Raw genomic sequence first — 17,106 nt, 5'->3', positions numbered from 1 at the left:
AAGCCATTTTCCCAATATTATAAGGTACCTAAAGAACAGTGAAAAGGCCTAGGAGAGATTAGAGAACCAGAAGCAAGTAATATTAGAAACCCAGTTAGAAGATTCAAGAAGTAATCTGATCAATATCATGGAAACTTCAAGTAAGACCCAAAAAAAAGAAAAAAAAAAGAAGAAGGAAATAAAAAAAGGAGGGTTGGACACAGGAAATTTCACAATTTGGGGACATTAATAGCTACAATTTACTTGTATGGTTCATTTCAAGGACAAAGAAATCTATTGGGTTGGGCTGCAAAATGAGTTGAGGAAGTAAAGGCAGTGATCACAAGACTAGTCTCTCAAGAGGTCTGGCCATAAAAGAACCAGGAACTAATGTTTACTAAGCCAGTAACATTTAGTGCTGGGTAGCAGGGCAGATGCGATGAACCTCATCTCATCTCATTGAACACTTGCATTTTAAAAGATACAGAAGATTCAGAAACCCTATGAAACTTGTTCAAAGTCACACCACCAGTAAGTGTCAATGGAAACATTTACACTGAGGTGACAAAGAGCTGACCAGATAGCTGTTTCAAAATACCACACAGAGACTAGACACTATTTCTTAAGAATCCAATCTGTGCATTGATTTCATAATGTTCAGTGTCATATCTCATTTGCCTTAAGAAAGGAAAACAGAAAAAAAAATTGATTTAAGAAACAAACGAACCATGTTGGAAAGAATGTCAACTTTAGCCTGCCTGCAGTGTTCCTATTATACAGCTTTCAGGGGCACCTGGGTGGCTCAGTGGGTTAAGTGTCTGACTCTTGATTTCTCCTCAGGTCATGATCTCATGGTTCCTGAGGCCGAACCCCCGCATCCAGCTCTGCACTGACAGTACAGAGCCTGCTTGGGATTCTCTCTCCCTCTCTGTCTGTCCCTCCCATGCTCACTCTATGTCCCTCTTAAAATAAATAAACATTATTTTTTTTTAATAATAAGGCTTTCAAAAGAAGCTATAAATCTATAAAACAAATAGAACGTGACCAACTTTGCTATGTCACTCTCACATTCAATGGAGGAAAAGAGAACAATTGCAGATAAATTTACAATTCAAAACTTAAAGTTTCTCCCCCTTCCCTCCAAGCAAAGGTTTACCCAAGTACAACCTTACAACACTTTTTTTTTTCATATGCTTTTTTAACATTTTATTTATTTTTGAGACAGGGAGAGACAGAGCGTGAATGGGGGAGGGTCAGAGAGAGAGGGAGACACAGACTGAAACAGGCTCCAGGCTCTGAGCTGTCAGCACAGAGCCCAACGCGGGGCTCGAACTCACAGACCATGAGATCATGACCTGAGCCGAAGTCGGACGCTTAACCGACTGAGCCACCCAGGCGCCCCCCTTACAACACTTCTATAGCAAAGAACTACGTCATTAAGCCAGTTGGCTACACTAAGGAACCCACATAAATTCTCATTCACACTTGTATGGTCAATATAATCATTTATCCTATGTTGATAAATTTCAGAGGAAAAAAAAGTTGTTAACTGGCCTTTTTTAAAAAAAAACTTTTCCTATTTCCTTCCCTAAGGAAACAAGCACTTTTATGTAGTTAATATTTTCCATTGAAAACTTCCTTCCTCTGTTCTCCAGCTCATTTGTTCTTTCATTGTGCCACAGGTGCTAGACCAGACTCTGATAATTCAGACATAAACAAGATACACTAGCCCAGGCTTCATGAAATGTACATGCTAGGAGAGGAAACAATTAAAGTATCTAAGTAACAAACATATTACAATTGATGATTAACTGCTAAGGAAAACAGAGTAGTATGACAGCTTAATAGAGATAGGTTTTCTGAAATGACACTTGAGAAATGTGTTGGATTTGGGGAAAGGAGAGAATGGCACATTAGAGGTGAAGAAAACCCCTAAAGACTAGAAGACAGCAAAAAGAAAGAGGCTTTCTTGGAACAAAAATAAAACCCATGTGGCTGGAGCCTAGAGAACCAGGAGGGAAGTGGCCAAAAAGAAATGGAGATGGATGGAAAGAATGGCAGCAGTATTTTGGTCTTTATCCTAAGAGAATGCGAAAGGTTTGAGAGTTCCGATCACGTGATGCACTGGGACAGGTGCATTTTGAAAGAATTACTCTTGACTACATCAGAGCTCCTAACAAATGCCACTCTCAAGCCTAGACAACACACAAATTTCCCTAACAAGTCATTCATGGATATTACACACATGAGGGGGTGGGGGTGGATTCAAGTTGAATTCTATGTCAAAGGGAGGTTCTCTGAAAAAATAGTTTAAACGATGGCGGCGACCTAGAAAGTGACCAATGAACTTAATCTATACATAAATATGAAAAATAGCATTTAGACTTGTTTCTCGGTTACAAATGACTTCTAAATATAACCGAATGGCTGTTAACATTTCAGTGACAGAAAATTACACCTTAACATTTGAAAATAAAATAGGAGCTTGATGAAAGGCTTTGGTGCCCAGATTTCGAATCTTGAAGTGCCCGCCATCTACTTTTATCCTAAATCAATGAAAAGCTAACTTCCTGAGCTCATTTTTGGTTTCGCTTCTTACAGAATAAAATGTCTTCTAATTCATAACTTTCTTTACTACCAGCTCGAGGGATGCCACGGGGTCTGGGAGGCACGCAACAAACCTCCGAGGTTCAAAGGGCTGCCAGCCACGCGGGCGCCCACCGTAACTTTCGCGCCCTCCCCACCCTCCCAAACTCGCCAGGACTCGCGGAGGCTTCCCCCTCCCTCGGCTCCCGGCCGCCTTCTCCGTCCTCTGGCCCAGGGCAAGGCCAGGCCCGTCCGGCCGAGGTGCAGCCGCCACCTCTTTCCCCTTCCTCTCCGGCTGACGCGGGTGGACCCGGGCGGGAAGTGAGGAGGGGATGGGGAAGCATCTGCATTACCTGGGGCCGGAGCCCGACAGCGAGCGAGAACGCCAAAGCCGGGAAGCCCTCGCAGCGAAGCTGGCGGGAAGGTGGGCGACGGGCAGCTCTCCCGGGGTCCAAGACCCGCAGCGCAATCAGCCCCGCCGCAAGCGAAGATAAAGCTCCTCACTCCCCGGCCCCTCCGCCCCCAGCCTAGCGGCCCGCTACGCAGCGTCACGCGCACGGCCCGCGCCGGCTCGGGAGCTCATTGGCGGCACGGGCCGCCGTCAGGCTCCTCCCACCGCCCACGGCCGCCCCGCCCCTTCCCGGGCTCCCGGGCGCCCACCTGGCCCGGGCTCGCCCGAAAGCAGCTAAGCGCGAGCCGCTTGTGTACCCGCTACGGCAGCTTGCTTTGCGTTTTGCTCCAGCGAACCGAGATAACTTCCTACAACTCCGAAACGGCACCCGGCGTGGTAGCTCGGGACCGGGGAGTCTAGTTGCCTCCTCCAGAGACTCGCAGAAGCCGCCTCTAGAACTGTGGATCTTTGCAGTTTGAGTCGACCCTCTCTCTAGGAGCAAATTAGAAGCACGAGCCGGAAGCGTTTATCATGGGATACTTTAATGCTTTGTAAACTATACTAGATAAGGAGACAGTGAGATATGTGAAATGATGGGACAATTAAGAAATTTAAAAGGGAACTTCAGGGACACCTGGATAGCTTAGTTAAGCGTCAGACTTCGGATCAGGTCATGATCTCACGGTTGGTGGGTTTGTGACAGAGGCACCTGGGTGGCTTAGTCAGTTACGCGTCACACCAGATCAGGTTATGATCTCACGGTTGGTGGGTGCGTGGGTTCGAGCTCCGTGTTGGGCTCTGTGCTAACAGCTCAGAGACTGGAACCTGCTTTGGATTCTGTGTCTCCCTCTCTCTACCCCTTCCCTGCTCACACTGTCTCTATCGGAAACAAACATTAAAAAAATTTTTTTAAAGGGAACTGCATAATCAAAAGAAAGCTAATGGTGCAGAGAGATTTAGGATGTAGATTAGATGCAAAGGTTAATCAGACTGTTTTGCAAAGGCAACGGAATTTAGAGTAAAGGTAGGTGACAAGGGAATACCGAGAGCATTAGACACCAGGGCCACCCTCAGAGCCTGCAAACCAATAGGAGCCAACCCAGCCTGCCTAATGACTTTGAACCACTCCAAACAAGTTGAGAGGGCCACCCATGACCCTGTCAAGCTACTCTGATCAAATGGATAGGGCTTCCTGGAAGTGACTACTCTGTGAACGTTTAAACCAAGAGGACTTGTACAAGTCACCCTTGCCACCAATGCAGGGCTTGTGCTAACTGTGAGATCATGACCTGACCCGAAGTCTGACACTTAACAAACTGAGCCACCAGGCACCCCAATAAATGATAATCTTAATGATAATTATTTCTAATAATTAATGGTTTTGTTCAAATAATAGCAAGATAAATGTTACAGAATAAATACATAGTGGAATATGAATTATGTGTGTTTTAATTTTACCCTTATCCAAACATCATTAGATCACCAGTCAAAAATCTAGACAAATGGAATGTTTAAATTGTCATTTTTTACTGTTTATTTATCATTGAGAGAGAGAGAGAGAGTGTGTGTGTGTGTGTGTGTGTGTGAGAGAGAGAGAGAGAGAGAGAGAGCAGGGGAAGGGCAGAGAGACAGAGAGAGAGAGACAGAGACAGAATTTGAAGCAAGCTCCAGGCTCTGAGCCGTCAGTGCAGAGACCGACACAAGGCTCAAACTCACAAACTGCAAGATCATGACCTGAGCCAAAGTGGGATGCTTACCTGACTGAGCCACCTAGGCGCCCCTTAAATTGTCATTTTTGACCTTTCACTTCATTATAAAAACAATAGCATTGCTGGTATTTTCCCATTTGATTCTTATAAATGTTTATTTATTGAAGTAGAAGGATATGTTTTATTTGATAGTCTGTGTAAACTTGATTCATAAATTTTATTTTATTTAAAGATTTCATTTTTAAGTAATCTCTACACCCATCATGGGGCTCTAATTCACAACCTTGAGATCAAGAATCACATATTTCACAGACTAAGCCAGTCAGGTGCCCCTGATTTATAACTTTTAAAGGATTAAACTTAAGGCATGTGAGCTTTAATTTGTTCTTTGGTCCTCAATCCCACAAATGTTACCAGTGATCCTATACAGCATATGTCTTCTGCCTTGTTTACAGTATATAGATAACTGTAAACCACCTTTTCCAACTTCCCACATATACCGCACACACGCACAAATACACACATAACATTCTGTATTGCTTCTGAAGAACAGAGATGGTCTTACTGATTCTTGATTCCCCTATATAGTATCCATCACAGTGATTGTAGGCACCAATAAATAGGTTTTGAATTTAACTGAATCACGTGTATAGGAAGTAGGAGGTATACTTCAAGTGGTTTTCTTTAGATATGGTAGATTTAAGAAATCCAAAAGCAGGGATAGTTATGAAGAGTCAAGTCTTTTGTACTCAGGACATGTAAAGCATAAGCAATAGAGAACAAGTTTACTCAGTCTGCATCACTAATATACATTCTTTGGCACAGTGAATAACTTCTATAGGTGAAAGTTTCACTGACTCGGAGTTGGGCTGGCCAGTGAGTGGTAATGAGACTTATGCCTTCTTGGTATGTTACTTAGAAAGAGGGGCAGGAAAACGTTAAACCTCATGCTCAGGGATAAAATCAACTCTCTAAAACTATATAAGATCCTCTATATAATATTCTAACTGTCCAGCTTTTATTTTCACTGGGAATCTAACTTTATAGAAATTATCAGTCAAAATTCAAGTAATAACTGCGGTGATTTTAGCCACCCACTAGGAATTTGACTAAGATTTCCTAATAGGTTCTTGGGGCTGAATTAATTTTAAATAATAAAAATAATATGAAACAACAACAAATTTCACTGATCAGCTATCAGTGCATGCTGTTACAGGATCAATATGAAACAATGGACACAGGTCTTTAAATTTCCTGTCAGAAGGCAGACTTGCACAAACAGAGGATTATCTCCCTTCTGCGGGAACAGAGAATGTAAATTAACATTGTGCTGGGTCTGGGCAAGAACAAATTGGCTTGTCATCTCCTCCATCTTACCAAGTCAATTTTTGGACTTGAAAGGTTTATATTGGAGATAATGGCAGGAGCAAAAGCATAGAATTCTGAAAACACACTATGTGTTGAAATAATGAGTAATCAAATAATGAGTAATCAAGATTCAGGGCTTCTCAACCTTTTCTGCCAAAAAATCTCTTGACAGAGAAAGAATAAACTTGTATGCCCCACTCACCAAGAAATCTAGGCGTTTGTCCCCACATCCTCACCCAATGTCTTTGATGTCTCATGTGTCATCTTTAAAATTAATGAGAATTGTGCATTGCATACCAGTCTATCATACCAGTGGTTTCCTATAAAATAATGTTTTAAAGATCTGTTGTCAGAGGAGAAAACAGGTTTCCTTTCTATCCTTGGCCAATAGACTTTCTTGGAAAAATAGGTTCCTACTGGTTTTACTCTGCCTTACACAATGACAAAGGCTTTTATATAAATGCATATTTTTCTAATTTTGTGAGAATTATCATAATTACAAAAGTACCTATTCAATATAGGCATATGTTTTAAAGATTAATAATAAACTAAACGCTAAGTAACTATCACTCAACGTAAGACATCCCAGAATCTTAAAGCTTCCAATATGCCCCTTCCAATATGCCTCTTTCTGCTTTATTCTCCACTCCTGAAGCCACTATCTTGACTTTTATATTAGCCATTTCTTTGTTTTTCTCTGTAATTTGCTGGTTTACCACAAATATAGATATTCCTAAACAGTATAACAAAGTAGCACAAACAGCTTTGTTTATTTGTGACTTTAATATAATATCAATAACATATGTATTCTAGAATTTGCTTTTTCAGTTCCACATTGTTTTTGTGATTAGTCCATGTCAATGGTGTGGCTAAAGTTCATTCATTTTCTTTTTTTATGTATCTATTCCAGTGTTATTTTCAGTTTTATGTAATTACAAAGTGATGTCTCCAGATGCTCCGGGGAAAGAATTTCCCTAGGGTAAATATCCAGAGGCGAAATTGTGAGTCACAAGGTACACACATCTTCTATCTTAGTAAATAGTGCCTAGGGCATATACTATTTTCTAAAGGTGGCCACAAAAATATCTTCCGTCTGGGGCTCAGTTGGTGGAGTGTGCAACTCTTGATGTCAGGGTTGGTTGTGAGTTTGAGCCCCACGTTGGGTGTAGAGATTACTTAAAAAGAAAATCTTTAGGAATCTGGGGTCTCAGTGGGTTGCGTGTCTGACTTCGGCTCAGGTCACGATCTCACAGTTGTTGAGCTGGAGCCCCGCATCAGACTCACTGCTGACAGTGTGGAGACTGCTTGGGATTCTTGCCTGCTTGGGATTCTCCCTCTCGCTCACCCTCTCTCTCTCTCTCTGCCCCTCCCCTGCTCACGCTCACTCCCTTTCTCTCTCAAAAATAAATAAACATTAAAAAAATTATTTTTAGGGGCACCTGGGTAGCTCAGTCGGTTAAGTGTCCGACTTCAGCTCAGGTCATGATCTCATGGTTCATGGTTCGAACCCCACATCAGGCTCTGTGCTGACAGCTCAGAGCCTGGGGCCTGCTTCGGAGTCCGTGTCTCCCTCTCTCTCTGCCCCTGCCCCGCTCTCACTCCATCTGTCTCTCCCAAAAACAAATAAACATTAAATTTTTAAAAATTTTAATAAAATAAATTTTTTTTTAAATCTTCCATGCTTTTTTTTATAATGTGACCTTGACACACTTCCCATTAAGAAGTAGAGCCCATGTTCCCTTCCTGTGATAGTGGGTAAGCTTTTTAGCTATTTCAACCAATAGAATATGGCAGAAGTAACAAGTCTAGTTCATAAAAGGCCACGCATCTTCTACATTGTTAACTCAGATACTTGCTCTTAAAAGACTTTAGCTTCTTGGGGTGCCTAGGTGGCTCAGTCAGTTAAGCTTCCAACTATTGGTTTCAGCTCGGGTCATGATCTCACATTTGGCGGGTTAAAGCCCTGCATCAGTCTCTCCGTGACAATGCATAGCCTGTTTAGGATTCTGTCTCTCCCTCTCTCTCTGCCCCTCTCTGTCCAAATAAATAAATTTTAAAAAATAATAAAGAAGCTAAATTCTTTTTTTGTTTGTTTGTTTATTTTGAGAGAGACAGAGACGGGGAGCGGGGGAGGGGCAGAAAGAGACGGAGAGAGACAGAATCCCAAGCAGGCTCTGCACTGTCAGCACAGAGCCCGATGTGGGGCTTAAACGCAAGAAATCGTGAGATAATGACCTGAACCAAAATTGAGAGTCAAGAGTCGGACGCTTAACTAAGCCGCCCAGGCACCTTGAATGTAGCTTCTTTACAAGCACTGTAGCCACCCTGAGGCCAGAGGCCACTATGCTCTGAGCTCAACCTAGTTACCCAGGAGTAGAGATCACAAGGAGGGGCCCTGTGACACCATGAAGAGAGATCCTAGCCAGCTCCCAGGGGACCCACCCCCCAGATGTCCCACTGTAACTAAAAGAATGATTCCAGACATATCCAGCCAAGACTTCCAATTTGCTGACCCATAGAACCTTTGGAATGTTATTGTCAGTCCCTAACTTTGGGGTGGTTCCTATGCAGCAACAGAATACCAGAAAAACAACAAATTATCTTCCAAAGTGGTTGTACCAATTTACACTAGTAGTTAATGAGAGCACCTGTTCTGTGTCTTCACTACCCTTTAGTTTTTGCATGTCTGATACATGTGATATGAAATATGATTAGGGTTTAGTTTAAATTTCTCTGATTACTAGTGAATTTGAGCATTTTCATATACTTAGTGGCCATCTGTGTTTTTTCTATCATAATATCAAGGCTTTTGCTTATATTTCTGTTAGATTTTCTTTGTAAGAGTTAAAAATATAGGGGCGCCTGGGTGGCGCAGTCGGTTAGGCGTCCGACTTCAGCCAGGTCACGATCTCGCGGTCCGTGAGTTCGAGCCCCGCGTCAGGCTCTGGGCTGATGGCTCGGAGCCTGGAGCCTGTTTCCGATTCTGTGTCTCCCTCTCTCTCTGCCCCTCCCCCGTTCAGCTCTGTCTCTCTCTGTCCCAAAAATAAAAAAATAAAAAATAAAAAAACGTTGAAAAAAAAAATATTATGAGTACTAGAAACAGCAAGACTAAGGCAATCTACTGAATAGTAGATATTTGCAAATTACATATCCAATAAAAGATTAGTATCCAAAATATACAAAGAATTTCTACAACTCAACACCCAAAAAATAAGTAATCTAATTAAAATGGGCAGAAGACATGAACAGACATCTCTCCAAAGAAGATATGTAGATGGCCAACAGGCACATGAAAAGATGCTCAACATCACTCATCATCAGGGAAATGCAAATCGAAACCACAATGAGGTATCACCTCAAACCTGTCAGAATGACCCAGATCAAAAATACAAGCAACAACAAATGTTGATGAGGATGTGGAGAAAAAGGAACCCTTGTGCACTGTTGGTGGTAATGCAAATTAGTGCAATCTCTATAGAAGACAGTATGAAGATTCCTCAAAAAGCTAGAAATAGAGGGGCGCCTGGGTGGCGCAGTCGGTTAAGCGTCCGACTTCAGCCAGGTCACGATGTCGCGGTCCGTGAGTTCGAGCCCCGCGTCAGGCTCTGGGCTGATGGCTCGGAGCCTGGAGCCTGTTTCCGATTCTGTGTCTCCCTCTCTCTCTGCCCCTCCCCCGTTCATGCTCTGTCTCTCTCTGTCCCAAAAATAAAAAAAAATAAATAAAAAAAAAAAACAAGCTAAAAATAGAACTACCCTAAGATCCAATAATTGCACTACTGGGTATTTACCCCTGAATACAAAACACTAATTCAAAGGGATACATGCACCCTTACGTTTATTGCAGCAATATTTACAATAACCAAATATGGAAGCAGCCCAAGTATCCATCAACTGTCCATCAACTGATGAAAGGATAAAGAAGATGTTGTGTGGGGCGCCTGGGTGGCTCAGTCATTTAAGTGGCTGACTTCGGCTCAGGTCATGATCTCACCACAGCTTGTGAGTTCAAGCCCCGCATCGGGCTCTGTGCTGACAGCTTGGAGCCTGGAGCCTGCTTTGGATTCTGTGTCTCCCTCTCTCTCTCTCTGCCCCTCCCCTGCTCACACTCTGTCTCTCTCTCTCTCAAAAAATAAACATTAAAACATTTAAAAAAAAAAAAAAAAGAAGATGTGTGTGTGTGTGTGTGTGTATGTATACACACACACACACACACACACACACACACACACACTGGAATATTATTCAGCCATGAAAAAGGAATGAAATCTTGTAATTTGCAATGACACGGATGGAGCTAGAGACTATAATGCTAAGGGAAATAACTCAGAGATTTCACTTATATGTGGAATATAAGAAACGAAACATTCAAACAAAGGAAAAAAGAGAGAGAAAGAGAGAGATTGACAAACCCAGGAATAGACTCATAACTATAGAGAACAAATTGATGCTTGCCAGAGAGGAAGTAGGTAGGGTGATGGGTGAAATAGGTGATGGGAATTAAAGAGGACACTTATCATGGTGTTCACTGAGTAAAGTATAGAATTGCTGAATCACTAAATTATATACCTGAAACTAATATAACACTGTATGTTAACTATATTAGAATTAAAATAAAAAACTTAATAAAAATATTATGACTACTAATACTTTGTCAGTTATATACATTACAAATATCACTTCTGGTTGTTTCTTGCCTTTTGTGCTCTTCTTATAGTGTATTTTGATTAACAGAAGCAAGAAATATTTTCCTTAATGGTTTGAGTATTTTGTCTTAAATTCTTCCATCATGACATCACAGAGAGCTTCTGTAATTTATTTTAGGAGTTTTACAAGTTTTGTTTTTCACATTTAAGTGTTAAATCATCCATTCGGAATTTATTTTTGTTTGTTCAATATGAGGTATATATTTTATTTTTTTATTTTAAGTAAACTCTATGCCACCCATGGGGCTCAAACTCCCAACCCCAAGATCAAGAGTCACATGCTCTACTGACTGAACCAGCCAGGTATCCCAACATGAGGTAAATTTTTAAAAATAAGTCCCATTGAGCATCTTTTCTCAACCAAAAGCCCTGTTGTACATCAAGGTGCCATAAAATGATCTGTTTCTGTGCTTACTTCTTTTTTTTAATATACTCTTTTTTTTTTTCTAGGTAATCTCCACACCCAATGTGGGGCTGGAACTCATGACCCCAAGATGAAGACTCACATGCTCCACCGACTGAACCTGCCAGGTGTCCCTGTTTCTGGACTCTCTTGGCAGTTCCATTAAGTTTATTTGTTAACCCTTTTGTCAATACCACTATTGACACTATTTCACCACTATTTCAACTATTACAACTGAATAATAAGATTTTTCTTAATCTAGTAGGGCATGACGCTATTGCCTGATTTTTCTTATTTGTTTTTTGTTTTTTTATGTTCACTGATTTTCAGAGAGACAGACAGAGCATGAGCAGGGGAGGGGCAGAGAGAGGGAGACACAGAATTCAAAGCAGGCTCCAAGCTCTGAGCTATCAGCACAGAGCCTGATGTGGGGTTCGAACCCATCAACCGTGAGATCATGACCTGAGCTGAAGTCAGACGTTTAACCGAATGAGCCACCCAGGTGCCCCTGATTTTTCTTGTTCATGATAGGCTATATCTCCCTATTTATTTAGTATTCCTTAATGTCTTTCAGTAAACTTCTATAAATTTCTCTACCAAGATCTTGTACATTTTTGCCATATTTATTCCTGAATGTTTTACACTTTTTTGTTGCTACAATAAGGCTATCATTTTAAAATAAATGCTCTTATTTGTTGCTGGTATCATCTTATATCTGAGATCTTAATAATTGCTCTTAAGTTACCCATGGATTCTTTTCCAGTTTTTCACGTAGAAAATCATATTATCTCCAAAGAAGTTCAGTCATAGCTTCCTTTCAAATTGTTACATATTTTATTTTTTATTTCTTGCCTTAACTTATTACACTGGCTAGAGCCTATAATACATTGGGGAGAAGAATGGGCATAGTGGGCATTTCTGCCTTGTTCCTGGATTTAAAGGGAACACTTTTTTTTTTTTAAGTTTTTTAAATTTATTTTGAGAGACAGAGAGAGCCCAAGAAGGCGAGAGGCAGAGAGAATCCCAAGCGGGCTCCGACTGTCAACTCAGAGCCCAACAGGGGGCTCAAACCCATAAACCATGAGATCATGACTTGAGCTGAAATCAAGAGTCAGATGCTTGGGGCGCCTGGGTGGCTCAGTCGGTTGAGCGTCCGACTTCAGCTCAGGTCACGATCTCACGGTCCGTGAGTTCGAGCCCCGCGTCGGGCTCTGGGTGATGGCTCAGACCCTGGAGCCTGCTTCCGATTCTGTTGTCTCCCTCTCTCTCTGCCCCTCCCGGTTCATGCTCTGTCTCTCTCTGTCTCAAAAATAAATAAATGTTAAAAAAAAAAAAAAGAGTCAGATGCTTAACCACCTGAGCTACCCAGGTTCCCCTAAAGGGAACACTTTTATAATGACATTTCTTTTACTTCTTTGAAGGACAGAGAGAGGGTGCATCATGTGCAAAGGAGGGGCAGAAGAGAGGGGGAGAATTCCAAGCAGGCTCTGCCCTGTCAGGGCAGAGCCCTATGAGGGACTTGATCTCACAACTGTGAGATCATGACCTGAGCCAAAACCAAGAGTCAGACGTTTAACTGACTAAACCACTCAGGCTTCATTAAAGGAAACACTTTTAATGTTTCACCATTAAACATGATGTTGAGGGTTCTGAAAGTAACCTTTATCATATTTTGAACTCCTTTTGTATTATTAAATTACTAAGAGCATATTTTTATGTATATTATATCATTATTATGTGGTATTTAGCCTCCAAACTGGCTCCAAATCATTCTTGCCTCCTACTTTTCACACCCTTAGGTAGTTTTTCCTGTATTGCACCAGGGATGACCCGCGTAATCAATAGAACATGACAGAAGTGATAATACGCCACTAGATTACGTTATTAAAAATATTATGACATAAATTTAGACATAAAGGTCAATGGAATAAAACTGAGAGTCCATTAAAAAAACCTTGGAGAAGGGTGCCAAATCATTTAAATGAGAAAGGAATACTCTCTTTCTTTTCTTTTTTTAAAAAATTTATCATTAAACATTCTTTTTAAAATTTATTTTATTTCATTATTATTTTTTAAACTTGTTTTACTTTTTGTTTTTTTAAATTTACATCCAAATTAGTTAGCATATAGTGCAACAATGATTTCAGGAGTAGATTCCTTAGTGCCCCTTACCCATTTAGCCCACCCCCCCTCCCACACCCCCTCCCGTAACCCTCAGCTTGTTCTCCATATTTATGAGCCTCTTCTGTTTTGTCCCCCTCCCTGTTTTTATATTATTTTTGTTTCCCTTCCCTTATGTTTATCTGTTTTGTTTCTTAGAGTCCTCATCATATGAGTGAAGTCATATGATTTTTGTCTTTCTCTGACTAATTTCACTTAGCATAATACCCTCCAGTTCCATTGACATAGTTGCGAATGGCAAGATTTCATTCTTTTATATTGCTGAGTAATACTCCATTGTATATACATACCACATCTTTATCCATTCATCCATCGATGGACATTTGGACTCTTTCCGTACTTCGGCTATTGTCGATAGTGCTGCTATAAACATTGGGGTGCATGTGTCCCTTCAGAACAGCACACCTGTATCCCTTGGATAAATGCCTAGTAGTGCAATTGCTGAGTCGTAGGGTAGTTCTATTTTTAGTTTTTTGAAGAGCCTCCATACTGTTTTCCAGAGTGGCTGCACCAGCTTGCCTTCCCATATTATTGTTTTTTTATTAAGCAATCTCTACACCCCACACAGGGCTCAAACTCATGACTCTGAGATCACGAGCTGGATGCTCTATCAACTGAGCCAGACAGGCACCCAAAGGAATGATGTTTTTCAACAAATGATGCTGAGACAACTGGACATCCACATGCAGAAGAATGAACTTGAACATCTACCTCACATCACATACAAAAACTCAATATAGATTAACTCAGTACAGACCAAAACCTAAACATAAGAGCTGAAACTATAAAACTCTTAGAAATAAACACAGGCCTAAATCTCTGTGAACTTCGGGGCTCCTGGCTGGCTCATTTAGAAGAGCATGTAACTCCAAGCACCTGGGTGGCTCAGTCGGTTAAGCGTCCGACTTTGGCTCAGGTCATGATCTCACAGTTCTTGAGTTCAAGCTCTATATCAGGCTCTGTGCTGGCAGCTCAGAGCCTGCAGCCTGCTTCAGATTCTGTGTCTCCCTTTCTCTCTGTCCCTCCCCACCTCACACTCTGTCTATCTGTGTGTGTGTGTGTGTGTGTGTCTCTCTCTCTCTCAAAAATAAATAAACATTAAAAATAATTTTTTTTAAAGAAGAGCATGTGACTCTTGATCTTGGAGTCGGGAGCTCAAGCCCCATGTCGGGTGCAGAGATTACTTAAATAAACAAAAGTTAAAAAAGTAAATCTCTGTGACTTTACATCCAGCAATGGTTTCTTAGGGAGCCAAAGCACAAGCAGCAATAGAAAAAAGTAGATAAATTGTGCTTTTTCAGAAAGTAATAGTATTTAGAATATATAAAGAACCTTCAATGCAACAATAAAAAGAAAAATAACCCAATAAAAATGGGCTAGGGATTTGAATAGACATTTCCCCGAAGCCAAATAAATAGCAGGTAACACATGAAAAGATGCTCAACATCATTAGTCATTATGGAAATGCAAATCAAAACCACCAAGAAATACTATTTCACACTGACTAGGATGTCTACAATAGAAAAGACAAATAATAAATATTGGCAAAGATGTAGAGAAATTGACGTCCTCCTACCTTATTGGTAGCAATGTAAAATGGAGTAGCCCCTTTGGAAAAGAGCTTGGAAGTTCCTCAAAAACTTAAAGTTACCATACGTACGCTCATATTCTTTGGGAAGTCTCCCAGACCGAGGTTTAAAGTGCATCCTTCCTGAGCGTATTTCAATTTGTTCTGCCCAGGGTTGCTCCCAGGTGGAGCCGGAAGAGTTCAAGGCCACTTTATTTTCTTTCCTTTTTTTTCAAGACCACCTTAAACTCCACGATTAGCTAGAGCCTTTTGTTTATTTTGCTTTTTGAATCGTCGGGAAATTCACAAGAGTCATTTTCCTCCGACAAAGCTCGGGTTGAGTCAGACAAAAGTCACTGGCAAATCCTGTGGAGTAAGTATTTCTTTTCCTAGTGTATATGCTGAAGAAAAGTACCTTTTGGGGGATTTCCAGAGTCATGTAGGAGTTTCTGTCCAGTGTTCCACTATAACAGGGCAAGTCTTCATTTTCTCCCCTGCTCACTACACCTTTTAGAACTAAAGCACTAGGCCACCCATGTAGACAGATGCCTCCAGTTGCTGTCTGTATTTAAAAGACTCTTGTGGTTTGCCTCCCTCTCTGTTTTTTTTTATTGTGTTCTCCCTTCCCTTCCCGTATGTTCATCTGTTGTGTTTCTCAAATTTCACATATGAGTGAAATCATATATTTGTCTTTCTCCGACGGACTTATTTCGCTTAGCATGATATATTCTAGTTCTATCCATGTTGCTGCAAATGGCAACATTTCATTCTTTTTGATTGCTGAGTAATATTCCATTGTGTATATATACCACATCTTCTTTATCCATTCACCAGTCAATGGACATTTGGGTTCTTTCCATACTTTGGCTATTATTGATAGCACTGCTATAAACTTTGTGGTGCATGTGTCCCTTAGAAGAAGCATTTTTGTATCCTTTGGTTAAATACCTAATAATACAATTGCTGAGTTGTAGGGTAGTTCTATTTTTAATTTTTTGAGGAACTTCCATACTGTTTTCCAGAGTGGCGGCACCAGTTTGCATTCCCGCCAACAGTGCAAATGTGCTCCTTGCCAACATCTGCATGCATCCTCACCAATATCTGTTGTTTCCTGAGGTATTAATTTTAGCCATTCTGACAGGTGTGAGGTAGTATCTCATTGTAGTTTTGATTTGTATTTCTCTGATGATGAGGGATGTTGAGCATCTTTTAATGTGTCTGTTGGCCATCTAGATACCTTCTTTCGAAAAGTGTCTGTTCATATCTTTTGGCCAATTCTTCACTGGGTTATTCGTTCTCTAGGTATGACACATTCTCGATAGATTTAGGATATTAACCCTTTATCCCATATATCACTTGCAAATATCTTCTCCCATTCCATCAGTTGCTTTTTACTTTTGTTGATGTTTCCTTTCTTGTGCAAAAGCTTTTTATCTTGATGAGGTCCCAATAGTTCATTTTTGCTTCTGTTTCCCTTGCCTCCAGAGACATGCTTGGTAAGAAGTTGCTGCAGCCAAGGTCAATGCTGCCTGTTTTTTCCTGTAGGATTTTGATGGTTTCCTGTCTCCCATTTAGGTCTTTCATCCATTTTGAATTTATGATTATGTATGGTGTAAGAAAGTGGTCCAGGTTCATTCTTGTGCATGTTGCTATCCAGTTTTAGCAACACCATTTGCTAAAAGGGACTGTCTTTTTTCCATCGGATATTCTTTCCTCCTTTGTCGAAGATTAGTTGGTCATACATCTGTGGGTCCATTTCTGGGTTCTCTATTCTGTTCCATTGATCTATGTGTCCGTTTTTGTGCCAATACCATACCGTCTTGATGATTACAGCTTTGTAATGCAGGTTAAAGTCTGGGATTATGATGCCTCCGGCTTTGATTTTCTTGTTGAACATTACGTTGGCTATTCGGAGTCTTTTCTGGTTCCATACAAATTTTAGAATTCTTTGTTCCAGCTCTGTGAAGAATGCTGGTGTTATTTTGTTAGGCATTGCATTGAATGTGTAGATTACTTTAGTAGTATACACATTTTAACAATATTTTTTCTTCTAATCCATGAGAATGGAATGTTTTTCTCTTTCTTTGTGTCTTCTTCAATTGCTTGCATAAGCTTTCTATATTTTTAAGTGTACAGATCTTTTACCTCTTTGTTTAGATTTATTCCTAGATATCTTATGGGTTTTGGTACAATTATAAATGGAATCAATTCCTTGATTT

The 17,106-nt window shown here is 40.7% G+C and overlaps 1 protein-coding gene across 3 annotated transcripts in view; it reads right to left on the bottom strand.

The window, feature by feature from the left end:
- Window positions 1–3,096, bottom strand: part of SOAT1 (sterol O-acyltransferase 1) — an 81,186-nt gene extending 78,090 nt beyond the window's left edge. For 2 of the 3 annotated variants that reach the window (XM_058702171.1, XM_058702173.1), the window contains exon 1: window positions 2,919–3,095. The gene's annotated coding sequence lies outside the window, so the exon portion shown is untranslated. Of the gene's footprint in view, window positions 1–2,918 lie in introns of all 3 variants that reach the window. The other variant, XM_058702172.1, reaches the window with a different exon arrangement.
- Between the last annotated feature and the right edge of the window lie 14,010 nt (window positions 3,097–17,106).

Source organism: Neofelis nebulosa, chromosome 15 (genome assembly GCF_028018385.1).
Source record: "Neofelis nebulosa isolate mNeoNeb1 chromosome 15, mNeoNeb1.pri, whole genome shotgun sequence".
Classification (NCBI taxonomy): Eukaryota; Metazoa; Chordata; class Mammalia; order Carnivora; family Felidae; genus Neofelis; species Neofelis nebulosa.
This window is presented reverse-complemented; position numbering and strand designations above follow the sequence as displayed.